A 9,385-nucleotide genomic window follows, 5' to 3' on the forward strand; every position below is an offset into this window, starting at 1 on the left:
AGTCATGGGGGCGGGGGGCGGGAAGGGTGTCACAGAGTTAGACACCATTTAGCGACTGAACATTCTTCCTTTTTCCTGTGCGCGTGCTAAGCCGACTGGGTCATGTCGGATTCTTCGGGACCCTATGGACTTGTAGCCCGCCAGGTTGCTCTGTTCATGGGATTCTCCACGCAAGACTATTGGAGTGGGTTGCCAAGCTCTTCTTCAGGGGATCCTCGTGACCCAGGTATTCAACACGTGTCTCTTATGTCTCCTGCATTTGCCGGCGTGTTTATTACCGCCAGGGCAAAGCTCATGGCTGCCTAGGGGAAAGACTACATTTCCCAGCTTACCTTGCAGCTAAGCTGTGAACAGGAAGCTCAGTTCTGGCCAATGAGATAGGTTAAAAAACCTACTTCCTGCCGTGTTTTGTCAAATCTGTTATAAGCACCATCAAAATTCTTTCTTGACTCCTAAATTTAAATAAGTTTAAAATTTCCTCTCCCAGTTTTAAAACGAAACTATCTCATCATTAAAAAACCCTCACAAATATACTACAGGAAAAGCAATGGGTTTACACTTCAGTTTTTAAAATTTTAAACGCACCCATACCTATCTGTCCAGTATTCTTGCCGGGAAACTCCGAGCAAAGGAAGGCGTCTGGTAGTCTGCAGTTCATGGGGTCGCTAAGAATCGGACACAACTGAGCGGACTTCATTTTCACTTTTACGCACTGGAGAAGAAAATGGCAACCCACTTCAGTGTTCTTGCCTGGAAAACATCAGAGACCGCAGAGTCTGGTGGATTGCCATTTACGGGTGGCACTAAAGTGACTTACCAGCAGTACACATTAGTCTGGGGAATAGCCGGGTAGCATCACTGACTGAACTGCGCTACTTGACTACTTTTTTTTTCTTTTTGATTCATTTTTTCTATGCACCCAATTTCACTCATCTACTCAAGCACTCCATAATCTATACTCAAAACTCAGTATTAACAAGCTCAAAATCTATTTTTTATAACACCATAAGTAGCCTTGCAAAGGCAAGGCCTCAAAAAATTGAGTAAAAACTCAGAATTGTTCCTCTCCACGGAAATCTTTAGTAAAAGGCGAAAGATTTATACGATCTGAAGAGAAACCAGAGTATGCTTTGATTTCGGGGCACGCATTGCTCAGGTAACTGTTACTCCTAAAACAGTAAGAGTGATTATTTAACTGACAGAGCCGTTCTCATCTGTCTTTTCTCAGACAATTCTATGAAAGTATTCTCACTTTTGGGGGGAAATAGTTCAAAGAAAAAGAAGAATATAGCCATTTTTAGATTGAAAAATTGTCCTAGGTGCACTGCATTGTGGGTATGCAAATATGACTCTCAGTTGTCACGCCCCTGTTTCCGGAAATTCCTTAAATAGTTCATTCCTCTTGTGCGGGACAGAGACCACCACCAGAGGGCAGAGCCGAGGCGAGACTTAGAAGGTTAGAGACCTGAGCCTGATTCAGCTACAAAAAGACTGTTTTAGGTGTGAAGCGGAGGTAGGGTGGGGCATGCGTGTTCAGTCGTGTTCCACTCTTTACGACCCCGTGGATTGTACCCCGCCAGGATCCTCCGTCCATAGAATATTTTCTTTCTGTTTATCATTTTTGCCAAGCAAAAGAATTTTTTAAATGGCCCAAATGATCAAATATAGAAAATTATACCTGGGGAAAAAGTGTACTTTATACAATGAAAGTAAAATTTGAAATCACATGAACAGCTAGCAATAGGCAATTAACTAAATTGTGGTAGGTCAATAAAATGCACCATTCTGAAGCCACTAAAATTTTTTCTCCAAAGAATATATATGAATATATTTACCATTTATTCGGTTAAAAAGAAAGATACAAAAGTATATTCCAGTTAGGTAGAAAAAAGATGTGTGTGTATATGAATGGCTTGAGAATAAACATTAAAATGTTAATAATAAACAATTTATTCCCAGCGATAATTAAGCTGCTGCTGCCAAGTCGCTTCAGTCGTGTCCGACTCTGTGCGACCCCATAGACGGCAGCCCACCAGGCTCCCCTGTCTCTGGGTTTCTCCAGGCAAGAATATTGGAGCGGATTGCCATTTCCTTCTCCAACGCGTGAAAGTGAAGTCGCTCAGTCGTGCCGACTCCTAGCGACCCCATGGACTGCAGCCTACCAGACTCCTCCGTCCATGGGATTTTCCAGGCAAGAGTACTGGAGTGGGTTGCCATTGCCTTCTCTGGCGATAAGTAAGAGTTGTTTTAATTAATTCTATTTGATTTTTGGCTGCGCTGGATCTTCATTTCAGCTCACGGGTTTCCCTAGTTGCAGCGAGTGGGGGGCTGCTCTTCGTTGTAGTGCTTGGGCTTCTCGCTGTGGTCTCTTCTCTTGTAGTGGAACACAAGCTTTAGGCTCACGGGCTTCAGTACTTGCAGCACGTGGGGGCTCAGTAGTTGCAACTCTGGGACTCTAGAGTTTGGTCCTCCCTGGTGGCTCAGATGGTAGAGAATCCGCCTGCAATGCGGTAGACCTGAGTTCGATCCTTGGGGTGGGAAGATCCCCTGGAGGAGAGCATGACAACCCACTCCAGTATTCTTACCTGGAGAATCTCCATGGACAGAAGAGTCTGGCCGACTACAGTCCATGGGGTTGCAAAGAGTCAGACGCGACTAAGCACAGCGCAGCACAAGAGCGCAGGCTCAGTAGTGGTAACTCAAGGGCTTGAGTTACCCCCCGCGGCAAGTGAAATCTTTCCAGACCAGGGATGAAGCTGTGTCCCCTGCATTGGCAGGTGGATTCTTTACCACTGGACCACCAGGGAAGTCCAAGTTATTTTCATAATCAGGAAAAAAACCTGGTTAAGGGTGGGAAATCTGCAGAGTTCAAGTCTCCGGCCTGAACCTTGTGCTGTGGGGAGGGGAGAGGGGGCCGCTTCTTCTGCAGCTCCACCTGTGCTTCTCTTAGTCTGACTTGGACCCTGGGCATCCAGGGGAAGGCGGCTTCCTCCCATTTCACTGCTTCCCCACTCCCTGCCCCCACCCTGCTCCCACCTCCTAACCCGGGTCACTTTCCATCACCCACACCGACACAGCAGGCAGAACAAAAACCTCAAGGTATTTAAACCGTTTTGCCTTGGCTTGGGAGTGCATGATGTGACCCTGTAGGAGTTTAGTTTCCTATTTATATTTGGTTTACTCAGAGATAAGAGAATTCCTCTTCATTTCTCAGAAGATGGCATGAGAGAGAGAGGGTCTAGTATTAGTAATTTGCTGCTGGGAGACTTCCCTAGTGGTCCAGTGGTTAAGAATCTGGAATTAGCAGGAGACATGGGAGACATGGGTTTGATCCCTGGTCAATGGAACTAAGATCTCACATGTCTCGGGGCTCTGCAACTACTGAGCCCACGTGCCACAACTAGAGAAAGGCCCGCATGCTGCAACGATCCTGAGGCAACGACTAAGACTCAATTCAGTAAAGTAAGTAAATATTAGGGAAAAAAAAAATTTGCTGCTGGTAACTTCCTACCCTCAGATCAAGAGAGAATGAGTCGACACTCTGATGACCACGTGAGTGTTAATTATCCTGAGTTCTTTTAACTCTTTTAATCCGTAAACTAACCCTATGAGTTTGGTACTATTAGTACCATCCTCACTTTACAAATGAGGAAACCGGCTCACAGTGGTGAAAGCCCACAGGTGGTAAGTAGCAGAGCTGGATGTGAATCCAGGAGACTCCCAGAGTCCATCCCCTAACTATGACACTGCCCTCTCTCAATCGTAATCTACAGATTCCCATTTATTGAGCCGCTCCCATGGCGCGTATCCTTTCCTTCTCACAACTTAATGGGATAAATGCTACCATCATTAGGGATTTGCAGATGAGGAAATGTCACTTGTCAGGGCCATCACCTTGGATATAGTCCTGGATCTGTGACCTTTGCTGACTCTCATGTGGGCTCCTGACTTTTCCATACATCTTTGCCCTCCCTGGAAAATACTGTAAAATCATTAGCTTCTCCTTCTTCCACTCCTGGCTCCCTGGGCTCATTGAAGTATCCACCAGCCCATCCCTGGGCATCTCAGTGATGTTTTCCATCCTCAGGTGCCTCCTGTTCATCCCTGGAGCCAGTCAGATGTGGATTCTGGCCAGCTGTGTAGTTTCTCCAGTGACCTTGGTGGGGGCTGTCATCTTGAAACTGAGGACTTGAAGAATAGCCTGGGCCAAAGGCAGCCATGGACCAGGCCACTGGGGACTCTGTCCTGAAGGCCTGTTCTCTGAACCTTGGTGATCTGTTTCCTCCAAGCAGAGCAGGTCCTCTGCTGCTGGGACCTCCTGGGAGATGCTGAGCCCTGGTTCTGGGCAGGTTGATGCCCAGAGGATGGAAGCACTCCACTCTGTCAGGTGGAGTTGGGAGGGTTCGTGCACACCATGTCTGGGGTGGGGGAAAATCAGACTTAGTCTGTGAGCAACACATGGTTATGGCAGCAGGGACTGTTCCCCCGGCCACCCACCCCCCCACCCCCCCACCCCCACGCCCCCCCCCCCCCCCCCCCGCCAATGTGCCCTTGGCTCCTGACAGCTCCTGAGCCCAACTTGCCTTTCTCAGGCATCATTCCTGAGCTGCTTAAGCTCCTGGAAGACCCGGAAGGAATCCCTCACAGCTCTGGCTTGGCTGCCGTGGTGACCCTGATGTTCCTACTCTAGGCCTGGCAGCTGTTTCCAAGGTGGGGAGGAACCCAGGTACCATAGTACCACCCACTTTGGCTATACTTTGGCAGTTTCTGAGCAACTTCAGGCTTCCTGGAGGGCAAAAGCCAACCCTTCCCTCCCCTGGCCCTGGTCTAGGGGCAGCCTTGCCTTCTTACTGTCAGCCTGAAGGCCAGCATGCTACTGGTGGCCAGCCTCCTCGGCCCCTTCACCCTGGATGGCCGGTGGCTATCTGTGTGGCTGAACCACACTCACTCCGTTTTGTCAGCTCCACCTTATTAATAGAACCACAGACCATTTCTGCAAGACTGGTCTTTGGCTTACTCACCAGGAATGCATCTAGGTCAGATAAGCTCCTCACCAACTTTAATCCTTGTCTTTATCTGATAGGAAACTGGAAGAATGCCTTTTACTGATGCAGATGGTTAATGGCCCTTAAGGAATAATGGTCACAAGATCCCCAGGAGGTGGGGGTGGGGAGGGAGGAATCCTTCCTGGGTCCTCCCAGTGCAGATGTGTTTCTATTTTTAGATGTTTATTTTTATTCATTTTAGACGTGGTTCTATTTTTAGCTTTGGCCTCTTCTAATGCTCCTGTGCCCCTTTTGTTGCTGCAAAGTGTAGCTGCAAATGCCTCCAGATAATCTCCTGCCTGGGTGTCAGTTACCTACAATAAACGTCATAATTGCACTTTATGGAGTTGCCTGCTCTGAAGTGACTTAGCAGCAGCAGCAGCAGCTGCTCTGTTTTTCAGTCTCAAAGTTCCTCTTCAGTTCAGAGGATGTTATTCAACATCCCCTCTGTGGTGGGTCTACTTTTTCTTCTACTTGTGTCGCTTCTAGATTTCCATGTTTGAGCTCATTAATTCTCTCTTCCATATGGTCTGCTCTATTTAAAATGCTTTCCAACGCTTTCTTCATTTCCAATGCTTTCTAATGCATTCTTTATCTCGTTTATTGAGCTCTTCAACTCCAATATTTCTGTTTGGTTCTTTTACAGCATTTCAATCTCTCTCTCTTTTCTTTTTTCTTTTTTGGCTGCACCACACGACTTGTGGGATTTTAGTTCCCCAATCAGGGATTGAACTTCTCACCTGCAGTGGAAATTCAGAGTCTTAAATTTAGAGTCTTTTCACATGAAAGTGAAAAGTGAAAGTGAAGTCGCTCAGTCATGTCTGACTCTTAGCGACCCCATGGACTGCAGCCTACCAGGCTCCTCCATCCATGGGATTCTCCAGGCAAGAATACTGGAGTAGGTCGCCCCAATCAGGGATTGAACTTCTCACCTGCAGTGGAAATTCAGAGTCTTAACCACTGGACTGCCAAGGAACTCCCATAAAGCTTTTTTAAAAATATCATTCTAACAATTGAACAGATTAGAAATTAGAGGGCTTTCTTTTGTTTTACTGGAGAAGGAAATGGCGACCCACTCCAGTATTTTTGCCTGGAGAATCCCATGGATGGAGCAGCCTGGTAGGCTACAGTCCACGGGATTGCAAAGAGTCGGCAAGACTGAGCAACTTCACTTGCTTTCTTTCTTTTGTTTTACAGTAGGTGGCGCTATCGGAGAAGGCAATGGCAACGCTCTCCAGTATTCTTGCCTGGAAAATCCCATGGACAGAGGAGCCTGGTAGGCTGCAGTCCATGCGGTCGCTAAGAGTCAGACATGACTGAGCGACTTCACTTTCACTTTTCACTTTCATGCATTGGAGAAGGAAATGGCAACCCGCTCCAGTGTTCTTGCTTGGAGAATCCCAGGGATGGGGGAGCCTGGTGGGCTGCAGTCTATGGGGTCGCACAGAGTCGGACACGACTGAAGCGACTTAGCAGCAGCAGCAGGTGGCGCTATAGCACTATTTTATTTTATTTTTTAGTTTTGTTAGCTGCTCTCCCTACGGCTTCCCTGGTGGCTCTGCTGGTAAAGAATCTGTCCGCAATGCGGGAAACCTGGGTTCGATCCCTGGGTTGGAAAGATCCCCTAGAGAAGGGAAAGGCTACCCACTCCAGTATTCTGACCTGGAGAATTCCATGGACTGTATAGTCCATGGGGTCGCAAAGAGTCAGGCCCGACTGAGTGACTTCCACTCACTTCACTCCCTCAGGTTATATTTGGGAGTCAGCACTTTCCATCCTCCACTGCCTCTGTATCCAGCGCTATCATTATCACTGCTTGTGCCTCTAGAGGTTACTGGTGCCTTGCTGCTGCTGGTGTCACTGGCATCACTGTCTGGGACACGGGATGGTGGGCATTGAGTCAGGCTTCACTGCATTTGAAAGGGGAAGGATGGGGGGAACCCAGATTGTGGGTACATATACCTTGTCATGCATATGTCTAGGGCTTCCCTGGTGGCTCAACATCTGCCTGCAATACAAGATCTGCCTGTAATGGAGGAGACCTGGGTTTGATCCCTGGGTCAGGAAGATCCTCTGGAGACAGAAATGGCAGTATTCTTGCCTGGAGAATTCCATGGACAAAGGAGTCCGAGGTCGCAAAGAGTCAGACATGACTGAGTGACTAACACACACACATACCTTGTCATATAGTCAGGTTTAGGCTTCACCTCTAGGGGCAGGGGACCAGAGTCGTGGATGTCTCTACAGCTGGAGGGATGCCATGGGAGTTGCCATATAGGGTCAGGAGGCTGGAGTTGTGTATACCACCTCCCCTGCTGCTGCTGGATTCTCTGGGGCTGCACATTCAGCCGTCCCAACTGGGAGTCTGGGATGGCAGGTGCCATCTCTACCGTTCCCCTAGTTCCACCTCCTCTGTGTGCTCCAGTCCATCCCTGTTAGATGTACAAATGTGTGGAAATCTCAGGTGAGTTGGGCAGAGACATCTCTGTTTAGCTGTGAATGTTTTACTTGTTGCACATTGAAGGGGAGAGACAAAGAATGCATCTCACTCCATCATGATGCTGATGCCACTTCTATCTTGGTCTTATTTTATACAAAGAATAAATTCTATGAATAATAGCAAGTCCTTCCTATTTTCCCACCTTTGGTCAACTGGTAATTTTGTCCGTTTTTTTTAGCATGAGATGGAATACTTTACTGATAGAGTCAGATTTTCCCCCCAGGGGTTATTTCACTTGGCCCTTGATAATAACCTTTGGAAAGCCCTGGAATATTGATAATATGGTTGCTGAGAATGGCTTTTAATTATTTTAATTGCTTGGTTAAAGGACTCAATGAGCATTTGCTGAATTGAAATGGAACTTCTCTCAGCAGTGGCAGACACAGCCTTCCTGTAGATTAGAGTACTGAAACAACAGGAGAAGGACCTCAGAAATGGTCCCAGCTCTTCAGACAAGACACGGGATGAGCCTGGACCAGGAAATACAAGCCCTCATAGACTCAGAGGCAATGAATCTCACCTGGGGTAGATGGGCCCCCTCTGAGAGTCGAGTCATAGTTTAGGTCCAGATGCTGTGAAAGTGCTGCACTCAATATGTCAGCAAAGTTGGAAAACTCAGCAGTGGCCACAGGACTGGAAAAGGTCAGTTTTCATTCCAATCCCAAAGAAAGGCAATGCCAAAGAAGGCTCAAACTACCGCACAATTGCACTCATCTCACATGCTAGTAAAGTAATGCTCAAAATTCTCCAAGCCAGGCTTCAGCAATATGTGACCCGTGAACTTCCAGATGGTCAAGCTGGTTTTAGAAAAGGCAGAGGAACCAGAGATCAAATTGCCAACATCTGCTGGATTATTGAAAAAGCAATAAAGTTCCAGAAAAACATCTATTTCTGCTTTATTGACTATGCCAAAGCCTTTGACTGTGTGGATCACAATAAACTGTGGAAAATTCTTCAAGAGATGGGAATACCAGACCACCTGACCTGCCTCTTGAGAAACCTGTATATAGGTCAGGAAGCAACAGTTAGAACTGGACATAGAACAGCAGACTGGTTCCAAATAGGAAAAGGAGTATGTCAAGGCTGTATATTGTCACCCTGCTTATTTAACTTATATGCAGAGTACATCATGAGAAACGCTGGGCTGGAGGAAGCACAAGCTGGAATCGAGATTGTCGGGAGAAATATCAGTAACTTCAGATATGCAGATGACACCACCCTTATGGCAGAAAGTGAAGAAGAACTAAAGAACCTCTTGATGAAAGTGAAAGAAGAGAATGAAAAAATTGGCTTAAAGCTCAACATTCAGAAAACTAAGATCATGGCATCCGGTCCCATCACTTCATGGGAAATAGATGGGGAAACAGTGGAAACAGTGGCCGACTTTATTTTTCTGGGCTCCAGAATCACTGTGGATGGTGATTGCAGCCATGAAATTAAAAGACACTTGTTCCTTGAAAGGAAAGTTATGACCAACCTAGAGAGCATATTAAAAAGGAGAGACATTACTTTGCCAACAAAGGTCTGTCTAGTCAAGGCTATGGTTTTTCCAGTGGTCATGTATGGATGTGAGAGTTGGACTATAAAGAAAGCTGAGCGTTGAAGAATTGATGCTTTTGAACTGTGGTGTTGGAGAAGACTCTTGAGAGTCCCTTGGACTGCAAGGAGATCCAACCAGTCCGCCGTAAAAGAGATCAGTCCTGGGTGTTCATTGGAAGGACTGATGCTGAAGCTGAAACTCCAATACTTTGGCCACCTGATGCGGAGAGCTGACTCATTTGAAAACACCCTGATGCTGAGAAAGATTGAGGGCAGGAGGAGAAGGGGACGACAGAGGATG

General features: G+C 46.9%; 1 non-coding gene across 1 annotated transcript; it reads right to left on the minus strand.

The window, feature by feature from the left end:
* Nucleotides 1-1,011: 1,011 nt before the first annotated feature.
* On the minus strand, nt 1,012-1,127 carry LOC112441916 (U5 spliceosomal RNA). Its single transcript, XR_003029872.1, has one exon. It is a non-coding gene; the product is annotated as a U5 spliceosomal RNA (small nuclear RNA).
* Between the last annotated feature and the right edge of the window lie 8,258 nt (nt 1,128-9,385).

Source organism: Bos taurus, chromosome 16 (genome assembly GCF_002263795.3).
Source record: "Bos taurus isolate L1 Dominette 01449 registration number 42190680 breed Hereford chromosome 16, ARS-UCD2.0, whole genome shotgun sequence".
In the NCBI taxonomy this organism is placed as follows: Eukaryota; Metazoa; Chordata; class Mammalia; order Artiodactyla; family Bovidae; genus Bos; species Bos taurus.